The sequence below is a fragment of the Gouania willdenowi genome, chromosome 10, assembly GCF_900634775.1.
Source record: "Gouania willdenowi chromosome 10, fGouWil2.1, whole genome shotgun sequence".
Classification (NCBI taxonomy): domain Eukaryota; kingdom Metazoa; phylum Chordata; class Actinopteri; order Blenniiformes; family Gobiesocidae; genus Gouania; species Gouania willdenowi.
Genome location: NC_041053.1, coordinates 31008737 through 31033292, shown reverse-complemented (window position 1 = coordinate 31033292; position 24556 = coordinate 31008737).

Sequence of the window (24556 nt, the reverse complement as noted above, 5' to 3'; positions counted from 1 at the left end):
TGGTTTGCTCCCCACTGGTTTGCCCACCTTGTGGAAGGTAGCTGAAAGTCACTTCATGTGATGCTCAGTGGAGCATGCATGCTACTATTTCCTTCTTTTATAGTGTAAGAAACAAAGGTGCTCAACACTAACATAAACACACCAATGACATAAGCAATTGGAATGGCAAGCAAAACTGGTGTAATCTACAAATGTTGGTGCTTAAAGTGTCTGGACCATCAGTGGCTGTGTCACACAATGTATTCTTAGATCTAATGATACATTTACATGCAATTCGCTGTGCTTGTTATTGGTCTGAAATCAGTGCAGATGCAATTTGAGTGCATCAATTTGGAGTTCAATGTTGCTCACGCAACTAATGGACTCTGTCTGACAAAATGAAAATTGCTTCCTAATGATCAGACTGAGCTTGATGGGTGGATCTAAATTGATTAGTGAGCTAACATGAATGTAATATGGAATTAGTCTTTGAAAAGTGTGATCATATTTTTGGTACTTAACCTTCCATCCATGCACTGTTTTTCCCTCTGTGCTTTCCAAGCTATTTTAATACGTTTTCTTTCTCTTACTGAGTTGAATATAATATGCTTATGTAGAAACTTATTATTTTGGCTGCAAGGATATAAAAAGTAGAGCAAAGACAACTAGACTAGAAAACAAATGGAATGTCCAGATATATATAGCTCATGTAAATATAATTAGGTTACAATCTAACAAAAATAATTGCAAAACACACATTTTTCAAAACACTGGTAGAAAATATCTCAAAACTATTGCATTTATATTTTATGTCATGATGTATGTGATATATGCCCTTTTTGCAACATAAATTTAGTATCTTTGATATACTAAGTAAGTTAAAAGCTCTCCTATTCTCTACTACTGTTAATGTTGATATTTAAACTCTGTTAAATGTCAATGCTGAACCTTTAATCATGTAAAGCACATTGAATTGGCTTGTGTATGAAATATGCTCTACATATAATTATTTCTCTGTAGAAATATGTTTACCTATAAACAATTTGTTTAAAAGAAAATCGATCCAAACAAACAAATAGTGGCACAGTGTCAATCACAGTATGTGAATTAAATCAGGAAAACTACAGCAAGTATAGGCTCACTGGCAAATGTTCAGTGAGAAAGTGTAAAGCAAGCTGATTAAAACAATTCAAGGACATGTGGGCAGGGGATCAAAAGAACTCAGTACACTATTATACACGTTCATAATACACGCATTTAAGTTTTAAGTCTTATACAAATCTGCCTATCACTGACAAATGTTTTTTTTCTTCCTCCATAATATTCAACACAGAATATGTTGATGTATTTCAGGCCAACTTTAAAAATACAGTATGTGACAGCATTGTATGACAGCAATCTCTAAACATAAGGCAGATACCCTTGTTTTTTCAATTACTGCCTATTTTTTTAAAACAGGTTTTTACGTTCCCCAAAAAATAACAAAGAGCTCAATTCCGAACTGTGATGTTATAAATACACGTGATTTAGAAAAAAGCAAGAAAGAGTGGCAGAATTGAATGACACAAAACTAATGTACTGGAACACCCGACCTTTAGAAAAACTTTAAAACATAAAACACATATTTGCAAAATGGAAAGCCACATATTAAACAATGAGTCAATCTGCAAAAGAGATGGTCCAGATGGTTTATCTCCTTTGAAGCGGGGAGGACATGGGAGGGATTTGAGGCAGTGAGAGTGAAGAAATATACAATTTTGAAGACACAAGGTGTTGATGGGAATGTTACATGAGCTTCTTGACTTTCATGGAGGGCTGAGGTACATTGGAATGCGAATAGTGGCAGTTGGAGCAGCAGCAGCACAACAAGCAGGCATTACCCCACTCCACACCCTCTTTACCTCCGCCTGCTGATTTTTCCCTCAGCTCCCGACCCTTTACAGCAGCTCACCTCTATGAAAATGAATAATGAATATGACTAGACACATGGGTCAGAGGTGACGTGTCTGTGTGGGAGCAAATTCCTCCTTGATTAGTACATAAAAAGTCAGGCCCATCTGCCTCTTCTCTGGGATTTGACAGGGTTCTTGCTAGGAATGCCAGGAGGGGGTGAGGGGTAGGCGTTGGAGGGAGAGTGGTAGCTTCTACATGGGCAAGGGTATACCAATAGCAAAGGGACTAGCTGTATCACATCCTCGCATGCAAAGCACAAAAGCTTCAATCTGTGCTCAGATATGTAAGGATACATACAGTCCGTATGAACGAGGCTGGTTTAGATGGTTTGGAACAGCTTTTGTTAAAGAACTCCCAGGTTTATTTCTTAATTGTGGGCGTGGCTCCTCGTGGCTGGAGCAATTAAGACACGCCCAGTCAATCTATGACAGTAGCCCCGTCAGTCAGCTTTTATGGGAGGGGCGGGGCCAACGTAATGGGCCTTCATCTCAGCCAACAGCAAAATTTAAATGCTTCAACTCATAGGGCAGTCACTCCTCCATTTTTACAAAATACTCAAAATTTTAAACATCCTGACTAAAATGTCAAGAGTTGGGCCAGAATCAATCAACACTACTTTATACCCAAAACTATACTGTTTTATTTCAAACAAATGCAATAATACAAAAAAAAACAATATTACAATGAACAAAAGATTTGATGCAGATGGCTTCCCTCTGGAAAAACGTGTACTATGTCTGAAGGTTTTTTTACCAGCCCTGGACCTAAGTGATCCACAGGCTACCTAGTGTTCATTTTTGTTCTTGTTACCCACACAAAGGACCTCTGTGAGCCTGCAGCATCCCATGAGCACCATTGGTTTTTATTAGTCTTTGTAGAAGGATTAGCCGCGGGAGTTCCTCTCTGGAGTTATACCCTCTCATTTACACAAGCAGTCCAGGATGCAGGAAGGTGGATACTGTCCTCTCGCTTTTAGTAGCACTGCTATACAAAAACTACAAGTAATTGAGAACAGAGATAAATAAATGTCTTGGATTAGCAACATATGGACCAAAATGACCTGAAGTACAGAACGTAGCCTTAGGCAGTGGTTATAATTTATATGATAAATTGAATTGCAATAACTGACAAGGCGAGTGGTATGCTCAAGAGGTAGGATGATTAAAATGTTAGGCTTCAGTGAAGGGGTGATTAGGACCCTGGTGAATTAGGGATTGAATTTGATGGGAGACTATACGGCTTCTATTTTTCATGAATTAGCTTCAGATCCATAAAACCTGTGAAAGACTTTAACTATTACTCCAGCCTCTCAATTACATCCATTCATTAGCTCTGAATGGCCTCCACCAAAGCATTATTGCACATGCACATGAGAATAAAGGAGCGAATGAAAGACTGAGTAGACTTTTCTAACACCATTGGCTTCTATCATTATATGGGTGAGTGTACAAAAAAAAAAATGCTGAGACCTTTTTGTCAAATGTTAATAGATGGATGTTATGTGGCCAACATCAAGCACAATGAGCATTTGTGTGTGGGATGTCAAGTCACAATAAGTTACTATTTAAAGCCTCTGCAATCACATCCACACAAAGAAGTGGTGCAGACATTTGTCATTATCAGCCTTTGAAGTTGCATGAGCAACCCACAACCCGTGTTGCATGAGGCATTCAAACTTCCAAATAGTTTCTTTGTGTGAATCCTGAAAATCTACTTTTACAGCTCAATGATGATATAAGAATGAATGGAGTGTAATTGCACAATCAGAAAAACTGAACAGCAGCCTCAAAGTATTTAGGTGGTGTTTTTTTTTTTTTAAATCCAAGGTAGTTTTTTCTTTTTTTTTCTTAATCACATTCCCAGAAGTCGAGACTGTTGATCACTCAGCTCTTGTAATTTAAAACATTTGTTCATGCAGGCTGCATATGCAAAGAGCCTTTAAATGAAGACTGAGTGAGTGAGTATTGTTGTACCTGTCTGTAGATCTAAGTGTCAGAAGCTCCCAACGCAATCTCTGATTGAAATCTCTTTTGATTTTTCTTTGTTGCGTGTCATTGCATTACAACTCACAATTTAGTTTTATTTTCCCTATAGCCAAAAAAAAAGACTGAAATTCCAGCATGAGGGTTTACTATGTGTTGTAATTTTGTACGCATTTCGAAAGGATAAAGTATCGACAAAATGTCCAATAACATAAATGGACCTTGAGTCCTTGTGTGTTGCTACTGCCTGCCCACACATATAGAGAGCAGTTTAGTGACAGCACGAGAAAGTTGCATGGTTGTGTAATAAAACCCACAATTACAGGGTATGAGATGCTTTGTTCAAGCAATTTCTGGGATATGGCAGGTTTCTATACAGTACAGTGGATCCCAGGATTAATTTACATAGTGTTCTTATCAGCTGCTACAAGGCTTTGGTGAGAGGCAAACATCAGAGCGATTGACATTTACCTGCACTATATGGCTAATAAAGGTGTTCGTTGTACATGTGTATCCAGATAAAGGTGCAACAGCGTACTCTGAGTATGAATGAAGCCATGTCTCTGTGAACCTCTTTTCAATAAAGTGAGTTTGTTTACACCTACATGCATTTCTCTTCTCTATTCTTTAATTCTATACTCCAGAATCATTAAACACAGGACGTGATGTTAAACCGTCCTTTGAGGTAGTCACGTGAGGTTTACCATTGGGAGCTATGTTTCCGATATGGGAAGGATGTAGATTTGGAACGCATCATCAGGAGTGTTTCTTTGAATCAGGGGGTGTTTCTGCCTTTTTAAGACTAAACCCCCTGATCAAAGGAGGCCACCTACATGGTGATCAAGCCTGAGCTTGCATCCCATAACTGTTTCCCACTTTCTCCTATCAGCAGCTTTTGACCACCTCACACTCGGTCCGCGCCCTTTGAAGTGTCTGCTCTTTGATATCTTCCTTTGATGTTCTCTGTGGCTGGGTAGAATCCTCCACCACCATTTCTGCAGTTGTACCAACCTTCTTCATTCAACTAATTTGACTGGTTTCTTTGTAAGAAGTACTGGTCAATGTGATTCCCTTGCCTCTGCTCTCTTAAACTACCTCCCTTACCTTGGTGGATTGTCAGCCCTCTAAGTGATGTTATTTTTCCCAGCCACTGGTGCACACCTGTCCCAAGCCCAATTATGAGAAAGGACATCACAAATAATTTGCTTTAACAGTTTTGATTGGACATCCTCTTTACCCTCCTCAATATTTTCAAAAATAGTCCAATTTTTAGAAAACAAAATTGTTCAGACCATTGTTCATTTTGGCAATGGAAATCTAATAATTTTGAACTGTTAATATGATGATTGAGTCACATTTGTTGTGATCGAAGGATTCGCTGGGGAAAAAGTAGGAATCAATCTACAAAAACACAATTTGGACCCCCAGACTGAGTGGGACAGTTGACTTATATTTATATCCTCCTTTCCTATGAAAAGGAGCTCTATCACACATCCCTCAGTATCACACTGCAGGTCTTTGCCACTGATGAATAAGAGGAACCTATCATAAGATGTAAAGTATTTGGCCAGCTATCGTCCCTGCTCCCTGACAAGTAATTAAACACATATCGGCCCTATTAGCATTCCCAATTTGACCCTTGCTGATTGCTTTGAGATGAGTTCACCATGTCACGAGGCTAAGAGGCCAGTTAGAGGAACTTTTCTTTGACTTCAGTGTTCTGAATGTAATTGGCGAGTGCGTGTCCAAACTGTTACCTTTATAACAGAAAGACAGGCCCTTAAGCGTTTTTGCTGCAAGTGTTATCCTCGCAATTCTTATTTCACACCAAATGTGATTGGAAGTGCTCCTGTGAATTGGATGTGCCTTTGTCGTGTCCTCCTGTCAAGACATATTGTAAATGAATTCCTTCTGGATTATACGCCAGTTTTTTACTAGCTTCACATATTTCCCTTTACATTTTTTAACATTGTATCTGAAGTCCTATCAGACCTAGCAAAGGAGTTAAGACTTAAAAGAGCTTAGAAGTGGAAAATGCTTTAATTCAATGAGAATTCCTATGGGAATAGCAATTTACCGCGGCATTCCCTGGCCTGTCACAGTTTAATAACTCAATAGATTACCTATTGCACTTTCTCAAGGGCATTAAACCAAGTTCTTCTTGGGATCAATGGGAAAAGGCTTTTTGGATATCATTGCTAGTAAATACTGCACACTTCATTTCCTCCACCATAATAGCTATACTATATTTAATTACATCTCATGCAATGATTTTAATTTTACCATTGTACAGTTACGTTAAGTAGCTGTCGGTGAGAAGCTTTTAATCACTTTGGGTGAAAAATGTCCATTTTTTACACATAAAATTAAATGCTAAAATGATTTGGTAGAAAAACACAAGTTAATGCAATATTTAAAAAAAAATCTGTGTCATTAAAAATAAAGAATGCAGAATGTAAGGAGTTTTAAACGCCCATGTGCTTTATCAAAAGCAGGAAGGTCTTTGGAAGGTCTTCTACATGCGTGATGCAGACTATTTACCTACGCTTGTGCTTTTATTTATCACACAGTTCCACACCATGAATCATCTCTGTCTGATGGACTGTAAATTTCCCTGATGTTGACCCGTGCGCATACCTAAATAAACACAAACACGCATACGTAGCAGAGTGTTACTGCATACACCCACAGTCATAAAAACTCCGATGTCACCTTTTGTAGGACTATTCCCTCACCTCTGTGGAGTAGCTACTGAGGTGAGGAATGAAATGAGTGATGAAAACATCTGCTCTAAAATGCCTTGATGTCCTTTTGACTGACATTAGGGCTGCTGTCGGTCATGTTGTTTACTAGTGTAGCTCATTTAGCGTAGGAGCGTAGCATGCTATGCTAATCTAAGGGGAGATTTATTGTGACATGGGGTGGGAAGAAACTTGTTCCAAAGCTTAACTCTCTCCTTGAGATGGTTCAAGTGTTTGAATTACAACTAAAAAAAACAAATCAAAAAAAACAACCAAAGCCCTCTTACATTGGCAATTATACGGGCAGTGTTAAATCACCGACCTGCTGATGTCTATTATACTTAATTCCTGTAGCTTCTCACCGATTAGTTACGTTCAACTCAAAGTGATAATGGAAGGATTTATTAGTTTAGGTTACACAGAATGGAAATCTATAAACAGTGTTCAATCTAAGTAACACAAAGCCTCCAGTTTACTGCTGAAGTGAAAGGTAATCTGAGCCTCCAATTGGTCTGAAAATAACAAAACAAAACAAAACAGTGCATATACACACCAAGTGGGTTAAAGGACTTTAGAAAAAGGTGTAAAATAAATTATATTTCTGTGTAAATCAGGGATGTGAAACTCATTTTAGTGTAGGGGCCAAATGAAGTCCATTTTGATCTCATGATGGCCACATATTTTAGGAAGGAAACAGATCAGTTTAGAAGTATATAAGAGTTCGATATTATCCAAGTATTTAGTGACCCTAAACTTAAATTCAAATACATAATAATATATTTTCACAGTATGAACAATTGTTATTTAATTTAGTACAGTCATTTTAGGAAATTTGCAGGATTTTTAAAAAAATTTAATTTTTTCGTCAATTTGAGATTAAAAAAATGACTGTAATCATGTGAAATTTGTCGATTTCTATCTATGTATATTTGGAGGGGCTGAGATATCTACAACTGAATTGTTTTTTAATTTACACAATGATACATATTTTTTCTGTCATTTTTATTTTCTCCCACGGGTCGAGTAAGATGCTCTAAATTTGGCACCTGGCCCTTGAATTTGACACAAGTTATCAACTCAATTTACACCTTGTAACAGTTATTTTGCTGTAATCTCTTTAACAAGTCAAAAAATAAATACTTGCAATAAGCTGTCAAATCACATCCTGTCTCACAAAACACTACAACCTATCTGTGAAAACAGCATTGATAAACTCACTGGATTTTTTTTTTTTTTAAACTGAGTAGGAGGTCACCCTAACGCCCAGTAATCAGGACTCTCAGTGGGGTGCTTCACGCTTCCTCCCAGGTACCAGAATCAGGGGCATATCGCTCTATAGCTCCTCTTGGGAGAAGTCACACATTTAAAAGACGGAAAATTAAGTGGAAAAATGTCTGCTCACTCGCTGATGTAATTATCTGTCCTGGATTAACATCTGTTCGTGAGCACAAGTGCCAAGTCCACTTCAGCGCGTGCCAGTGCCTCGTGGCAGTGGTGGATATGTGTACCTGCGTCTATTTCCAAACACTGTGTATCTTGGCAGCAGCTGCAGCAACTTTTCACTCTGACATCCTCCACCCATTCAACATCTGTGTATTTATGTGAACATCTTGGCTAGAGTCATTGAGAATACCATCGTTGCAACACCACCTAATCATTCCTTGCAGTTTAACTGGGAAACTACAGAACCTCTTTACTTTGATGTGTATTACTCTCAAAGTCACATGGTGCTCAGGTTGTTTCAGTGCTAAAAGCTACTAAACACAATTATTAGAAATCACCCAAAGTCATGATTTTTCCCCCCTTTTACTTTTGTATGGATTTGTAAAATGTACGTTTTACAAATACACTTTTCTTGTGTGACCATAGAAACTAAATCTTACGCCTACAGTCTCTCTTCTGCTGGTGGGATCCCTCTGCAAAGCTCATTAGCATGCCTTATTTATATATATGTTGTGTCAAAGTGAGTGTCAGGGTGGGTTTTCAGCCAGTGGCTTTCTCACACTTTAACTGTGTTGTAGCAGAGCTCAGGTGGCCTGTGTGTACTCTAAAATCTACTTATTATTTTTTTTACCTTCCTTATTAGAAGAAGGCCAACGTTCCCTGGTGGTGTTCTGGATGTGAGCTAAATAAAGGATTCCCATTGAGTTGTTATTATTGACATGCAATAACTGAAGGATTACAGCTTACTTAGTTCTCCCAGTAGAAATGTCATTCAGTGTGAGATGACAAAGTGTATTTGGATGACCCTTGGGTACACAAGCACTATTCCCTCGAATGTTAATCCTACTGGGGGCAAATTATAATAGAGCAATATCATGAAAAAGAGAATTTGCATCTGCTCTTGTTAACTGGGCCCTAATTATCTTTACTCCTTAGTTATTAGAGCAGAGGGGATAGAGCGCCTTGTCCTCTCTATTAGATCAACTGTCTGGGGAGGTTTTTTAGCTATAGGTTAATGAACTGCAAAATATCAGGCAGAATGCAATCACAGCTTAACCAATATTACCAAGGATATGATGCACTCTAGCATGGGCATCCGCAGGGTTGGAGAAAGTCAGCTCTCAGTAGTCAGCTTCTGTAAAGTCAGAAATGTGTAATTAGCAACAATGCTATAATGGGTTTTACTTACTGACTGACCAGTGTTTGAAACCGTCCTCTGTGGTAGCCGCGTAAACGACTCAAGCTTACAATTGTTATCAAGGAATCTCATTCCAATGCAGAACATGTACTAGCGTGCTCAGTCGGTACAAGATTTGTATAGCCTTTGGCTTATTAAATGGTTATGTAATTGATCAGATTAATACTGATCAGTGCTAACAGTCAGTGTGGACTGATGTCAGCACAGATCACTTAATTAAATACAGTGAGTCAGTGTTAAATACATTCTCATTTATTAAAGGGATTGAAAAACTCTCCAAATGTAAATTTTTATTCACACATAGTCAATTATTCCTAAAGGATTTTCTTAATCTATAAAAAGGTTATGATTGATGATGTTGCTACAATACCAAATATACATTTTGCATTTATTAGTAGTGGTTTCTTACATAATAATGTATGTGAGTATCATAACAAGCATGATTTATTTCCCTTATTATAACCTGCTGGTCTCAAATCCGTTGACCTCTTTGTTTGGCCTGACAACAGAAATGGAGCATGTTTATTAATGAAGCCATTTTGTTCTTTCTTTCATTAAAAATGTATTTACTAGATTGTAAACCCACCATTCTCTCTAAATTGACCACAACTGATATGTATAGTTTTATGTGTTTGTGTGCGATTGGCTGTTTAAAAATAATGATTGGGTGCCAGAATGTTCATTGTTTTTATACATGTTTCTTTACCCAAATATTCTAAATAGTCATTTCATTTGTCAGTTGACTTTTGGTTTTTATCATTTTTATTATCATAGTTTATATATAAAGACGAAAAGAACATATAAAAAATATAAGATTGGAGCAATGAAAGTGAGAATGCAGATGGTTTATTAGGAATATTTTCCTTATTAATAAAACACCAACATTGAAAAGTAAGAAAAGATCCAGAATAATCTGACTTTACTCATTATGTCTGCAATGTAACTAATAGAAGATATATTTTTCAAGTGTGTCCTAAAAATAAGAAAATGGATACTGTACTGTTGGATCTGAAGGATTTCACTTTACAATAACTTTATTCATTAAATTTATTTTTTCTGTCTGGGCTCTGGCTATTTTGCAATCCTAATACATCCTGCTTGTTGAATTGCTGTCAGAGGATTGATTTAAACAGATTATTGGAATAATATTTTTATTTTTTATTTATTTATTTTTTTAATTATAGATGACAAATCTTTTCTTGAATCTTATCTACTGTATACATATATGTAACATAGCCTCGGTATAAGTAGCCCAAAAATGCAGAATGATTAAAGTGAACTGCTATACTGTAGTTACAGTCAGATGAGGTGGAGCTCATCACTTTTCTAAATCACTGAATATTAGATTTATACGTTTATAAGTTTTATAAGTTTATTATAGAATAAAATAGAATATACCTTTATTGATTTCCCAGAGGGGAAATAATGAATATATATATATATATATATATATATATATATATATATATATATGCAAAAGCAGCAGTGATCCATACTTTCATCGGTGATTCTGTGATTGAATTCATGGTATTCTTCATGAATTCATGGCTCAACTGTGTGGACACTTTTATAAAACTGTTGAAGATTTCACTTTTCAGAAAAGCTTTTAGTTAACTGGATTTAAAAATTTTATTATCCTTTAATGTTGCTACTCTTAAGATGTTTATGCACCCATGTTTTATTATTGTATTATGATGTTGCATTTGTATTTTTACCACAACTCTGGACAGCACTTTGTGATTTTATCTGCAAAAAGCACTTTATAAATAAATTACTGACTAAAAATTACTTACTTCAGAAAGCCGTGACCGCCCACTTATCTCAAACATCCACAGCCGGCTTGATTAAGACTCGTCTTTTTATCCTGCCTCAGCAAAGGTGCAACCAATTTATCTAAGATAGCGCCGACCAGACTTTGTCTAACCACGCATTCTCCTTTATCCTGGATGTATATATCCGACTTTTGTACAAAACCCCCAAGATGAACAAGCAAACACAAAACAACAAATTACACAATACTAACAATAAGTCTAATAACATCATAGTAAAATATCCACAGTTTAGCCAGAAACAAATTCAGTGTAATGGGAGTCATCTAAAGTTTTAAATACGACTCCATAACAGGTTTCCACATGCTGTAAAATGTACAGTATGTAGGTTCCCCGACGCTTCATATCTCCGCTTTTCAATGTGGTGTACTTCAATAAATTATCTCAGCCAAGCTTCAAATATAGGTGGGGCATTCGATTTCTACATTTTCAAAATACATCTCTTTGCAATAACTATGCCATAAGAAAACATTGTACAGATTTTTTTGTCCTTCTTTTCCAATGAGCTAGAATTGCCCAATAAGGCAGATTCAGGGTCTGGGTTAATATTAATAATAAATATAGAGAAATACCATTTAAATATTGAATTGAAGACCAAACGTTTTTAATCCTTGGGCATTCCCAAAAGTGATGTGCCAGTGTACCATTGAAGATATTATGTCTTTCACAGAATGGTGAAGTTTGAGGGAACATTTTATGCAACTGAGTTCTTGAATAATGTAACCTATGCAACACTTTGAGTTGAATTAATTAATTAGATCAATGTTTAGTTATATTCATCAACTCACAACTTTTTTCCCTTCTTCTTTCAGCCTGTACCGTGCATTATGGCTACTCTCGCCCCCAACCAGTTGTGTACTGTAACCCTCGTAACTGGTGTTGTTTAGCTACATGTTTCATGTAGTCAGTCCAAGCCAGTGTTTGCTTGTTTTCACGCACAGTCGCCGTGACAACGTGCTTTACAATGGAACAACAAACCAAATGTCCTCGGTAAATACTAGCCAGATTTCCAAAATGTGTTTGAACAGAAGTTTGATATAATCTAGTCTACAGTCTTGCCCGCTCTCAAAGCTCTTCAGAAGTTACCGCTTTAAGGCTTCAGGCAGAACGCCTAATCAATCAGGATTTCAAAAGTAAGCAATATGGAGAGATCACGCCTGACTTACAAATGTTTAAATAGAATTATTTCTGTTGTTTTGTCAATGAACTTTGTCAAAATTTAAATATTTTTTGTTCAGATTTGGCCTAGCATCAAGATACATATATTTAAAATCATAGAACTCAAAGGACTTTCAATTCAAATCAGTTGATTGTTTGCCTCTCATGAAAAGGAATGAATAAATCAAGAAAAAATGGATTAAAATAAATGACCATTGGGTTCTAGCCAGGAAACCACACTGTACTGCCATTTTGGTCACAAAGTACCATAATCTTCTGTACAGTGGAATTTCAATGAAATCCAGTTGTTAACTAGAATATACTTTCAGTAGCCTCTTATAAAACAAATTCCCATGCATGTAATAAATAGGATTTCCTGTGAAAGATGGAAATTATGGACATGTAAAAATAAAGGACAATGCTTAAGATAGTCAATAAACCCTTTCCTGAACATATACATTGAACTTGCCTTTATCCATAGATTTATGTTAAGTCAAAAACTACATATATTGTTGGTGGAATTACTTAAACAGATGCAGCCTAATCGATCATACAGTTTCAGTTACATAGTTCCCAGTACTTGGATAGCCACACTTTATTGTTGATACGACTTTGGTTTTTTTAGGGCTGGTATTTTCTTTACTTGTCATTTTAAGCATGAAGCCGCTATTTGAGAAATATTTGCACACATTCATTGCAGGATAAAAAGAGTGAAATTAAAACTTTACATTTACATTGTAAAACATGTTTTGATTATGGAAAATTCAAACTTAATATAAAATAATGAAATACATTTTTAAACTTGAATGTGAAACCGTTTCAACCATAGAAAAACCAATAGTCGCAGACTGTGGATGCTTTGAGCTCTGGATCTGCATATAACAGATGAAGTTGTCAGATTTGTTGTGAGCATTAGTTTCTATTGAACATAGCAAACACTGTTCTTACGCTCACAGATGCCGTGACATTTCTTGGTCGTATCGCTAATTTCTGATAAAGGGCCTGTGTAATGTTCTGTGTAACAGCAGGTCCAGTGCTTCTGTTGTTTTGATGCTTTTTATTCATTAGACCAATATCTGAAGACTTCATGCCGTCTTAATGCCATTTCCTCTCCAGCTGGTTCACAGGTGGCTAAATACACTTTACTTTAATTTGTCTGGCCTTGCCATTCAATGTTGGTCATCTCTCTATAGCCACAGAAAGGCCTCTGATATTGTTATGAGACAGAGAGAGGGAATCAAGAGGAGCAAAAAGACATTTGGATAGCATTTCCCACCTTGGCTAAATCCAGCTCCTGGTGCCTGAGCCAAACTGTTTCATTCCTGTTAGAGCCCCAGTGATGACACTGTTCCAGGTCTCCACCTGTTTCCTCCTCCACTCAGCAGAGCAGTGGCCATGCTGAGAGGGGATGAGCAACAGCAGGACGCCTTCATCTTTCCCTAGTCTTTCCGCACTGATAAGCACAGTGAGATTATTAGAGAAATGCAAGGTGTTGGAATCTCAATCTTTCATGCTTGACCTGAAATTGATGTACATATGTCAGCGTGACTATTGTGTTGCTTTTCGGTCATGCACAATAATAACACCATAATGACATAAATGACCTAACCAAGTGAAGAACATTGCTCACTTTTCATTTTCTAATTAATGATTTTTATTTTATAGCTGTATTAGCCATGCAATGGCCAATAGGTCTATGGAGCCAAAATCATATTTACCTGTTTGCTGTTGTGACGCGCGGCCTTGTTTCCGTGCACAGTTCCGTATTCACTAGGGATGTAACGATTCACTCAACTCCCGATACGATTCAATTCACGATACAGGGTTCACGATACGATTTTCTCACGATTTATTTTACAAAATGGGACTGTAGACAAATGATGACTGAAAAATATTCATATATTTTTTTGGGGAAAAAACTATACTATTTTACTTTTATTTTTCATTGTCAAAAGAATCCCTTGATAAACTATTCAAAACAATGCAATTTAACTAAAAATAAATCTTGAATGAAAGAAATAAAGGAATAATACAAATGAAGAAGCCTATTAATTTAAATTCTGGTTCTATAGTAAACAATTCAAAACTACATAATAGTTGTTTTTCTTTTTAAAAGTGCAACTGAAAATGTATTTTGTGCCTTAACAATTAAAAAACAGTCATTTTACTGTATTTACGTCAGATATTTGTTTGGATCAGCAGAGGGCGCTGGTAACCCAGTGGTCGGTTGGCATGCAGATATTCCACCGGTGAAGAAGAGATGCTGCGCTAGCAGACAGAGCTAATAGAAATACGTGATTTTTACAGCTATTCACGTAATATTACAGACATTCTTTCGGTGCTAAAGGGGTAAAGAATCATTTATGAGCATGTTTAACAGTAAATATATAGCGCCCTCTGCTGTTTAAAAAAAGTACTGCGATTCAATTTTCAGAGCATCGATGTGAACCATGGTACCTTTGAATCGATTTTTAACTGCCTTACGATTAATCGTTACATCTCTAGTATTCACTTTGATTGACAGTCTCAGAAACAGGAAATCGAAGTCTATTGGCTGGGCACACTCGGCGATCGTTTCCATTTGTATAGGGGTCAATAAGACAAAGGCGGGACTTATATACTGTACATTAATGTATATGAATGACCTCCAGGAGTAGACCATAATAAAAGACTACCGGTAGTTAGGTATTTTTACGCATTTCAAAAGAATCATACATAAACATAGATTTCTCAGAAACTCCAGATATCAGCTTTAAGCCATGGAAGATTCCATTAAATTTTGGAGGGGATTTGGATGAATATACCTATTCTGGATCAGTTTGAAAAATCAAATAATCTCTATCTCTCATCATTGGGGAAATTTCAAAAATTCATATCTCGGTTCGTAATTTACCGAACATTATGGAATTTTAATCAGTTATATCTGATTTTTTTTCCTCATTTACCCCCCAGAGTTGCATCTGGATCAGCTCAGGGCAGATACTTATCATTGGGTACAGGGCTTTAATGCACTACATGCAAGTATAGCCACATTCAGAAATCAATGATTAAAAAAAAAAAACAAAAAATCCAGTAGTGAAGCAAATTGAATCTGCTTCATTGATTTTCACCTTTGACGATGAACAGATTTAAAAAGCAAAGTGACAACTGTTCAGTCAAAGCCATCAAGCAAAAAGCATCACTATATGAGCCATTAGTGTGTGATTTTTTTCTCTCCTACAAAAGAAGAAACAATCTGTATGACAAAAACAGACTCCTCGGGCATAGGGATCCGTTTTCTTCCCCCATGTGCCTCAGAAAAGCTCCTTCCCTGACTGCCTACACACGATAAGCAGTCTGAGCAGTACTCACAACCTGGGTGGTGCAATGGGAGTTATGTTCAAAGCAAGGATGGCGTCATCTAGCTTCTGTACGCCTTATGAATAAGGAGTGTTCATTCATGCTGAAGTAAAGCGAACCCCCACCTGCTGGTGAGCCTTAATTTGAACAAATGTGCTCTAAAAGGTTTCATGTATTTGAGGTTTTTTTTTTTTTTTTTTTCTTCTTTTCTTTAGAGAGTGATTTCTGATATCCGAAAGTGTTTTGTAAGGTGGCATTTACTATGTCTCAGTTTGGACAATAAGGTTATGCCCAACTGTCATTACTGTAAGAGGAAAGGCTTTAGAGAACATAATACAAGAAGATACCTCATTAAATAAGCTTACCTTCTACCTCAAAGAGCAACTAAACCCCAACTCCACATTATTCTAGTGCTGATGATTGTTTCTTTTCCATCTCTCAATTTTTTTCAATTTGGCATATTTTGTTCTAAAAAATATGAGTGGCTGCCCTCTGTGGGTTGACACCTGGCTATTACATTAAAATTTTGGTTTTTGGTGGCTTTTTCCATTACGAACCATCACTGTTATTCCCGCCCCTTCTATGAAAACAATCACCTGTGGACTCTGCAATCTGTGGTGAGTAGGTTGGATTGAGACACACACACACACACAGAGATATGTTTAAAGCAGTGACGTGCCGTATAAGCACTAGGGTTGGGTAGGCAGGGTGTTGCAAATTGAGACCACCAATGTCGACACCAAACGTACTAAAACGTACGAAACGTAAACAATTATTCAATATAGCCTCCATACTCTCCCAACAAGTTATATCTCATGACATGGCAGCGCGTCCGTTGTTTGTGATGGAAACACGAAAAAAATGACAACAACAACAACTCAGAACAGCCTCAGTGAGGAACGTCCACAAAGTCAATCCTTCCTTTTGTACCATTCACTGTGGAAAGTACCAACACTGTTCTGACCCTTCCTTTGCTTAAGGTCTGGTAGCTCAGGTGTTGGTCTCCCAACTTTCAAAAGCTGTCGTTATCCCTCAAAGGAAAGTTGTGAAAATGTCTTAATCGTCTCTAGAGCTGTCATCCTTCCTGTAGTGTTAGCTAGCTAGAAAACCTAGCAGCGTCCATGCTGTGTCAGTTCACTAATACACTCTGAACGTACGTATAGCATTTAGCATAGCACGGTTACGTCCAAAGGCAGTGTAGCGATCTTCCTTTTTACATCAATGGTTTTCATATTGGGGGACTGACTGCGCATGCACAAACACATATAAACACAGGCTATGAGGGCCAAAGGCAGAGCAGTAATCTGTCTTCGGGAGAAGGTGTGGCCTCCTCCTGCCTTACAGCGGAGTGAGACTGTGCAGCGTCTCTGTCGTACCAGGAAATAGCGATGTTGAGTCATTTGGGCTATGAAAAGCACAAAATGCTGACACTTTCAAACTTATAGATACTGTAGACTATTGGAAATCGAAAAAATAAATGATAATTATATTAGAATTAAAACAAACAATCAAAATATCAATTTCCCACCCTGCCGACCCTGACTGCACGTCACTGGTTTAAAGGATATGCAAAACAAATGCAGGCATGATGGATGAGTGGCTGCGGATTGTGTACCTGGTCCAAGTACCAGGGAGGGCCAGCTGGAGCCCTTGGCAGACATACTTAACTCGTGGGCTAATCCTGTTGCAGGTCACTATGTGGATAGAATCAGAGAAATCTGACTGCCTGTCCATTAGACAGATCACATATACACTGTAAATTATATTCTTTAAAAAATGCATTAAAAAGCAAATGTTCAATAAGGATGTATGCACTGTACAGTGTACACATATCAATATCCATTATTTTTTAATAATTTAATTTAATGTATTAAAGTGTCCCTAGATTTGTTTATATACAGGGCTTAGTTTTACATTAGACCGACATAAAATAGTCATTATTAAATGCTCAGTTTTTACAATTGTTTTAAAACCAAAAAAACGTCATGTTAAAATCTAACAAGGTTTTCCAAACTCTCTTATGCACTAAAACATCTTCTGTTTGTTCAAATTGGGCAGTCAAGTGACAAATCAAAGACAGTTTGAGAAAGTTTTGATTGGATTGACTGACCTACTTTGGGCTGAAAAAGGGAATAATCGTATGACAATTAATTATTAATTTTGGTGTGTGGTTGGAAAGAATCAATTGGAGTAGTTAAAGAAAATAAATCTAATTCTAAATAAATGTATTAGACAAAAGCAAGTGGACATTATTGTACTGATTTTCAATTTCCAACAGATACGTTGAATTAAACTTCACAGCTGCTTCATTCTATCAAAAATGAAACATTACATGAATCTTTAAGGTTTTGGTTGAATTTATGAATGATGTATTGGGTGGCAATTAAAAGCAATTCATCAAATTAAGCAGTTATTACTCTTCTTTGGTGCAGGTTCCAGAGCTTTAAAAACCAATTTAAGGTATGTCATTTAATACTCAGGGGGCGGGGGCCTAAAATCACCACTTTTCAAATTCCCTGAAGATATTCAAAATGACAAAACAATCTTTTCTTCTTTCTATTTTTTCTTTGCTTCAGTATGAAGTGAGTGGCAGGTACATCTCGTGACAAACAGGGCCTGGAATATGCTCCAAATCTGTCACAGCTGATTGCTGTGGCCTCGTTTCACTACAGGCTACATGGAGGAGGGGAGGGGGGGTGGTGGGATGGGGGGGGAGCATTCTGATGCCCCGCCCAGTTGATGATGAGATTATGAGCCGAAATGTGTGATTAAAGATTAAATCTTCTTGGCCTCCCACTACCATATGGACTTTCACAGGATTGTACAGCAATCCCCCCATAGGATCCAAACCCAGCAGAGGATTATGTACAGTGTGCGATATGGACAGTAGAGACATTTATTTCCACCCTGATATTATAGTAGGTTCTAAAGTTGCAAATTTGATGGCTTTATCATCAGCTTATGTCTGTCTGCTACAGCTTATGTTTCATGGTCTGAAGGCTAAACAAAGGCTTTTACTTTGATGAGATGAGTATTTTATGACAAGCCTGTAAAAAGATATATGGAATTGATAATTCAATCTTTAAATACTATTTATAATTGAAACAGGGTTTATTGTAGTTGATGTGTCGGAAAGCTGTTTAAATTTATTTCCACCTTAAAACAATTAAAACAGCAAAAAAAAAACCAAAAAAAAACAATAATGATAATTATGGTTTAATCTTTATACGGATGCAGGATAACAAAACGTGCAAAACGTACAAAACAACAAACTACATTTTCCTCAGTTTATTAAATGATAACAGTTATAAAAAGATACAAAAATCTTGCTTAGGATGAAAATATTAATACTGATTTAATTTTATTTTATTTATTTATTTAGCACACATTAAACAAAAAAATACGTTAAAGGCCAATGAGGGAACGAAGCACATAGGGTTTAGAATAAAGGCTAACACTTAAAATATATCAATACATATATAATGTGATATATGAAATCATGAGACAAAATGCACAATTAAACTTATATGATACATGAGGAAAAATAATATATAAACAAAGAACACAAAAATCAATATAAAAAAAAAATAAATTATTGAACAAAATATTAATTGAAAATCTAAAAAGAATTACAAACTTAAAGCATATTAATATTCATACATATACACATGCAAATACAAACATACATATTACATGTGGATTGTAATCATGGTGGCATAGAGTAAAGTGAGAGAGAGCATGAAGTAATTAGATAGAATGTAATACATTTCAATTGAATGTAAATACCTTTATTGGTACCAAAGGACACTTTACTCAATCACAAGTATTAAAAACAATAAATACAATACCAAGGTAATACATTAGAGTGAAAACAGACAGAGCAGTTTATTCAGGTGGGATAAACAGTCCTAAACCTAAATTAATTATCATTTTCAAAGAAAAGTATGTCCCTAAATCACCAAATATTAATGAAAATGTGTCACATTTTAAAGAAAATAACTTTTATTTTTTCACAATATTACCTAATCCTTTGAATACATTACTTTTAATCAACAGAATAAGAATTATTTGCAATAAATCAGGCAGGAATAAGAATATACACTCTTGTCCACCATAATCAAAGCCATATTCTGGATTGAATGATGAAGTGTAAGCAGTGGGGTCACTTTAGCCATTTAACTGACACACTGCCACATCTTGTCTCTCTTGATAGTAGCTTAACCAGCTAAACATTCTCACGGGCTCGCTGTCACTTCACTCAGCAAAAATAATCCTCTCCAGACCTCAACTTGCTGCCAAAGCATTTTACTCCCAGCACTATTTAGGGGATTTACTTCTAGGCCCTTATGACTCATATTTCGAAGGGAGGGGTGGGGCATTTCCTCCTTGATAAAAACCTTTGTCTTGTCAATCAAAGTCAGCTTTCAAGTTCTGTTTCACTACAATTTAATAAAACTTGTTATGTTTTTTTTTAACAACTAATGCGATTATGAATGCAACACTAAGATTTGACCAGGAATGTCATGTGTTTGAAAGAATGAATGACATAATCCAGAATGATGTCTGCACAATCCACTATGGGCTGTCTTTTCTGTTGATGTTGATTGTTTTACTGGTCTTTTCCACCCAGCTCTGTATTCAGTGTTGCTCCAACTGTCTTTGGCCCTTATTTTCCGCTTCATTAGGAACTGCAGGTGAGGTGAGGAAGCATCTGCTTTCAAATCATGTGATTGTCACATGGAGACATTGATCATGATGGATGAGATAGTGAGTCCTCCTTTCCTCCCTTCACTCTGCTATTGGTGGTTTCGAGGGAAGATTAAAGAGAACATGCAGCTTTCAGCAGACATGGAGAACATCTAGGGCAGGTGTCTGCAACCTGCGGCTCTGGAGCCACATGTGGCTCTTTGACTCTTTTGCAATGGCTCCTTGTAGCGTTTAAAAAAATATGGTATTGATGATTAATGACAATAACTTAAAATAAAATTATGATAAAAGAATTGGTTACCTTAAAAATGAATCACATTGTGCAATAACTTTGCCACCACCCTACTTCACCTCCTGCAACATCTACAGATCATCAACTTTCCTGCACCTGTGGCAAACCTTAAGTTTTAAGTCCCTGCTAAGATAACTAAACCAACAAAAACACTATTTTGGAAGAAAATAGAGATTTTAATTGTGTGGGAAAAGATTTATTTAAATGCCAACATGTCGGCTTAATATGCATAATGCATGGTTGATTTGTTGCAAGAAATTAGCTATTAGCATGTGTCGACCGACATGATCACTCACATGTCATCAAATTCAAGTTATTTTTTGTAGCCCTTCAACTCCATTAGCTCATAAAATTTAACTGTATAGAATCTTAACACTGTATTATCTTTAGTGAGAATGTTTTTTTTTTTTTTTTGGCTCCAGGAGGACTTTAATCCAGGCGAGATTAGGCTAAATGGCTCTTTTGAGAGTAAAGGTTGCAGACCCCTGATCTAGGGCATATATGTTAAACTCAAGGCCCGGGGGCCAAATCTGGCCTTTTAAAGCCTCCAAAGTGGCCCCCGGGATAAGTAACAATGACAGAGAAAATATGAATTATTATGTCAATAATACAAATAATTATGTTGTAGATATATCTTAAGGTGACCCCAAATGGGGTCACAACCTCAAGGTTGAAAAACACTGGCTTAGATTGATTTTTTTTTTTTTTTATTTCAAATTGTTGAAAGAACTGCCTTTTTTCCCCCAAAATCCTGCAAAATATCTACAAAATATCCTTAAAAAAATAAATAAAACATTGTCGTGGAAATTTAGAGATAATTTAAGTTTATTAAGAATATTGTTGGTGGCTTACATATTTTACATATAATTTATAAATAAATTTGGCCCCTTAACTAAAATGAATTTGACATCCCTGATCTAGGTCAAAGCAAAGGCAGAAATGTAAAGATATAACATAAAGTTATCAATCTTACCTCATATTTATTGGTTAACTGAAATATTTTTATTTATTACCTGTGCCAAGCACGAAGCGCAAAGCGGTAAGGTTATGTTTTACCCTCCATATGTCTGTCTGTCTGTCAGTCTGTTAGGAAGATAATTTGAAAAGTTATAAATGGATTTGGATGACATTTTAAGGGAAATTGATAAATGGGACAAGGAACAAGTGATTAAATTAATGATGTTCTGGCTACCACAGCAATATATATATATATCCAATGAATGGGCTATATATACATATATATGTATATATATCCCACACATTCTTCCATCCCCACTATGGAACTTCCTGATGATGTCATAGGTTCTCTCAGAACACACACTTCGCTGATGATGTCATCAGTGTTCCAATTACAAAAAAAAAGAACAAAAATATAATTGGCCCGTACAGTGCATGATTTGTAACAAGGATGCTATTTGACCATTAATAATATCATTGTTATTTTAAATGCTAAAGGTATGTTTTGAAGATCATTGACTCTAATAATGTATATAAAATCAATGTAGGACTACAACATAGGGGTGGAAATCACAATGTAGGTGGAAATGAGCTGCTTGGTGGAGGTCTGCGCTCTACGGGTGCTTTTCTAGTTTTTTTTAATGTCTTACGTCACATCTTTTGGTCCGGGAAGTCATTTTGATTCTGAAATAATTTTTCACTCTCTGATCATTTCTCTTTTGGAAACGAAAGGTCAATGACTACCTGATGTATTCTGTGCAAACCATCAGCCAGGTGGTGATAAACACATCTGTTGTGTTGATATTCCAGATCTGGTCCCTGCCATGGCAAACCTCCGATGCAGAACTAACTTTCAGCTGCTGTGTTCCCATTTATTTATTGTCACATATTGGACATCTATTTGTACAGCTCACCACAAAACATAAACTCCTTTAATTGCTTTAACTCCCAGCAGATTTCTAGAGTCCCCCCTTTTTGACATCCATACATGGTAATATCTTCCTGCTACCGTCTGTGCTCATTCAATGCTTCTTTAATGAACAAAACCTTATACCAAAATGTGTATAACATGACACAAGTTAATTAACTTCTTGTTCAAGCACTGGAATGTTGTGCATTCATCACACTGCGACTCCTTATAGTTATTATGAGAACAAGCATGCTGTAAAAATGCCTTAAGATATAAATAATGGAAAATAAATGAATAAATGCAAACGTAGCATATGTGTTTTTTTTAATTTTTTTTTATGAAATATTAATGATTTTTAAATATCAAGGGATATTCCTAATCCCATCAAAAGTATTTGATGCAGTGCCGAACATGAGTTATTAACTTTTATGCCTTTTAGACAACAATAATAAACGCAGATAAAAGATACAGATAAAAACACACAAGAAACCTTTTTCATTTTAAAATAAAAATACCATTGCAGTTTATTTGCTCTCAATAGAAGAGCAAACAAAATATAAAAAGTATTTTTTGTTATGATTCAAGAGCAATATATAATTCCCTGTTGTTTGTTGGGATTGTTTTGTGCCTCACGGCTAAGCTCCTGCACTCTGCTCATTGGTTGGGTCTGGTTCCCCTCACGACCAGTCACCTGAACTTCTGTTTCAGTTTTCTTTCTAATTCTGTCTTTTTTTAGTTTGAGTTGTTTTTCATGTTTGTGTCTCTCTCTGTATCTGTGTCATTGTGTTTATAGATTAGAGTCCCATTTAGTATTTTTTTGCACCCCCTGTCTTGTCATTTTTACTTTCCTGATTACCCTCACTACTTAAGGGGCACAGAACAGAGTTTGCTATATTTGTGTTCCTCTTTATGTCTCCTCATGCTTGCCGTACCAGTGCTTTATGGTTTGCGTATTGGAAATGTTTTGAGTTTTTTCCCTTTTTTGATGGCCTCCATTTCTTTGTACTTGATTATGAGTTAGTATTTTACTACCCATGGTTTGGAATGTCTTTTGGATTTGAGTTTTATCATAAAATGGACTCAACATTTGGCTACTTTAACTCTACTATATCTACAATCACCTCTGACTGTAAGGTCAAATCATCAGTTAAACATAAATCAAAACCGTCAAAGACAGAGGGTGACAGAGCTTTCTCTGTAGCTGCCCCCACCCTATGGAATTCCCTACCCAGCCACATCCGCAACTGCACCGACTTCCCATCGTTCAAATCATTTTTCAAAACTCACCTGTTTCACTCAGCTTTTAATGTTTAAACCACCCACCCACTCACCCACTACTTTTCTCTGTCATATTTTCTTGTTGTTTTTATGCTGTAGTGTCTTTGAGTGTCTTGAAAAGCGCTTTAAATAAAATGTATTATTATCATTATAAAGAAATAATTCACTTCACCAGGACCAAACTGATTGTGACTTGTTAAAATACATTTGGTTTTATGATAGCTTAAATATGAATTTATGGTTTAGGGGTAAAAATCACATTGATTTATTGTTATTTAATCTTGATTTCAGTTTTCAAAGATTGTGACATTAGTTTTATGATAAAGAGACATTCTTTTCCTTATATAAGTTATTGTGTCTGTCACTAACCAACAAGCCGTGGACGGGTACCAGGCCACAAAGAAAGAATAAAGTAATCATAAAATGTCATCTATTTGCGACTGTGTTCCTAATTTTACTTGGAAAATTTGGTACTATAGCTTTCACACTAAAATCATTCACCTAACTGCATTTCATTAGACTATAAGAATATTTACTGCATGTGATGGCCAACCAACAGACACTGTTAGGTGCTGGTCCTTGGAGGTACCAGTTGATTATCTTGTCAATCAATGACATTTTCAGGGCCGGTTTGTGCAGAATATATCATGTAGATGCAACCTTGCAAGTCACCCACTAAGTTCATGCTTGGAAATCCAAGACTCTATGTCATTTCAGGACGAAGCGTATCGTACATTGGCACAAACATCTCTGGCAGCACTTTTCTCCTCAGAATCACTAGAATGTGATG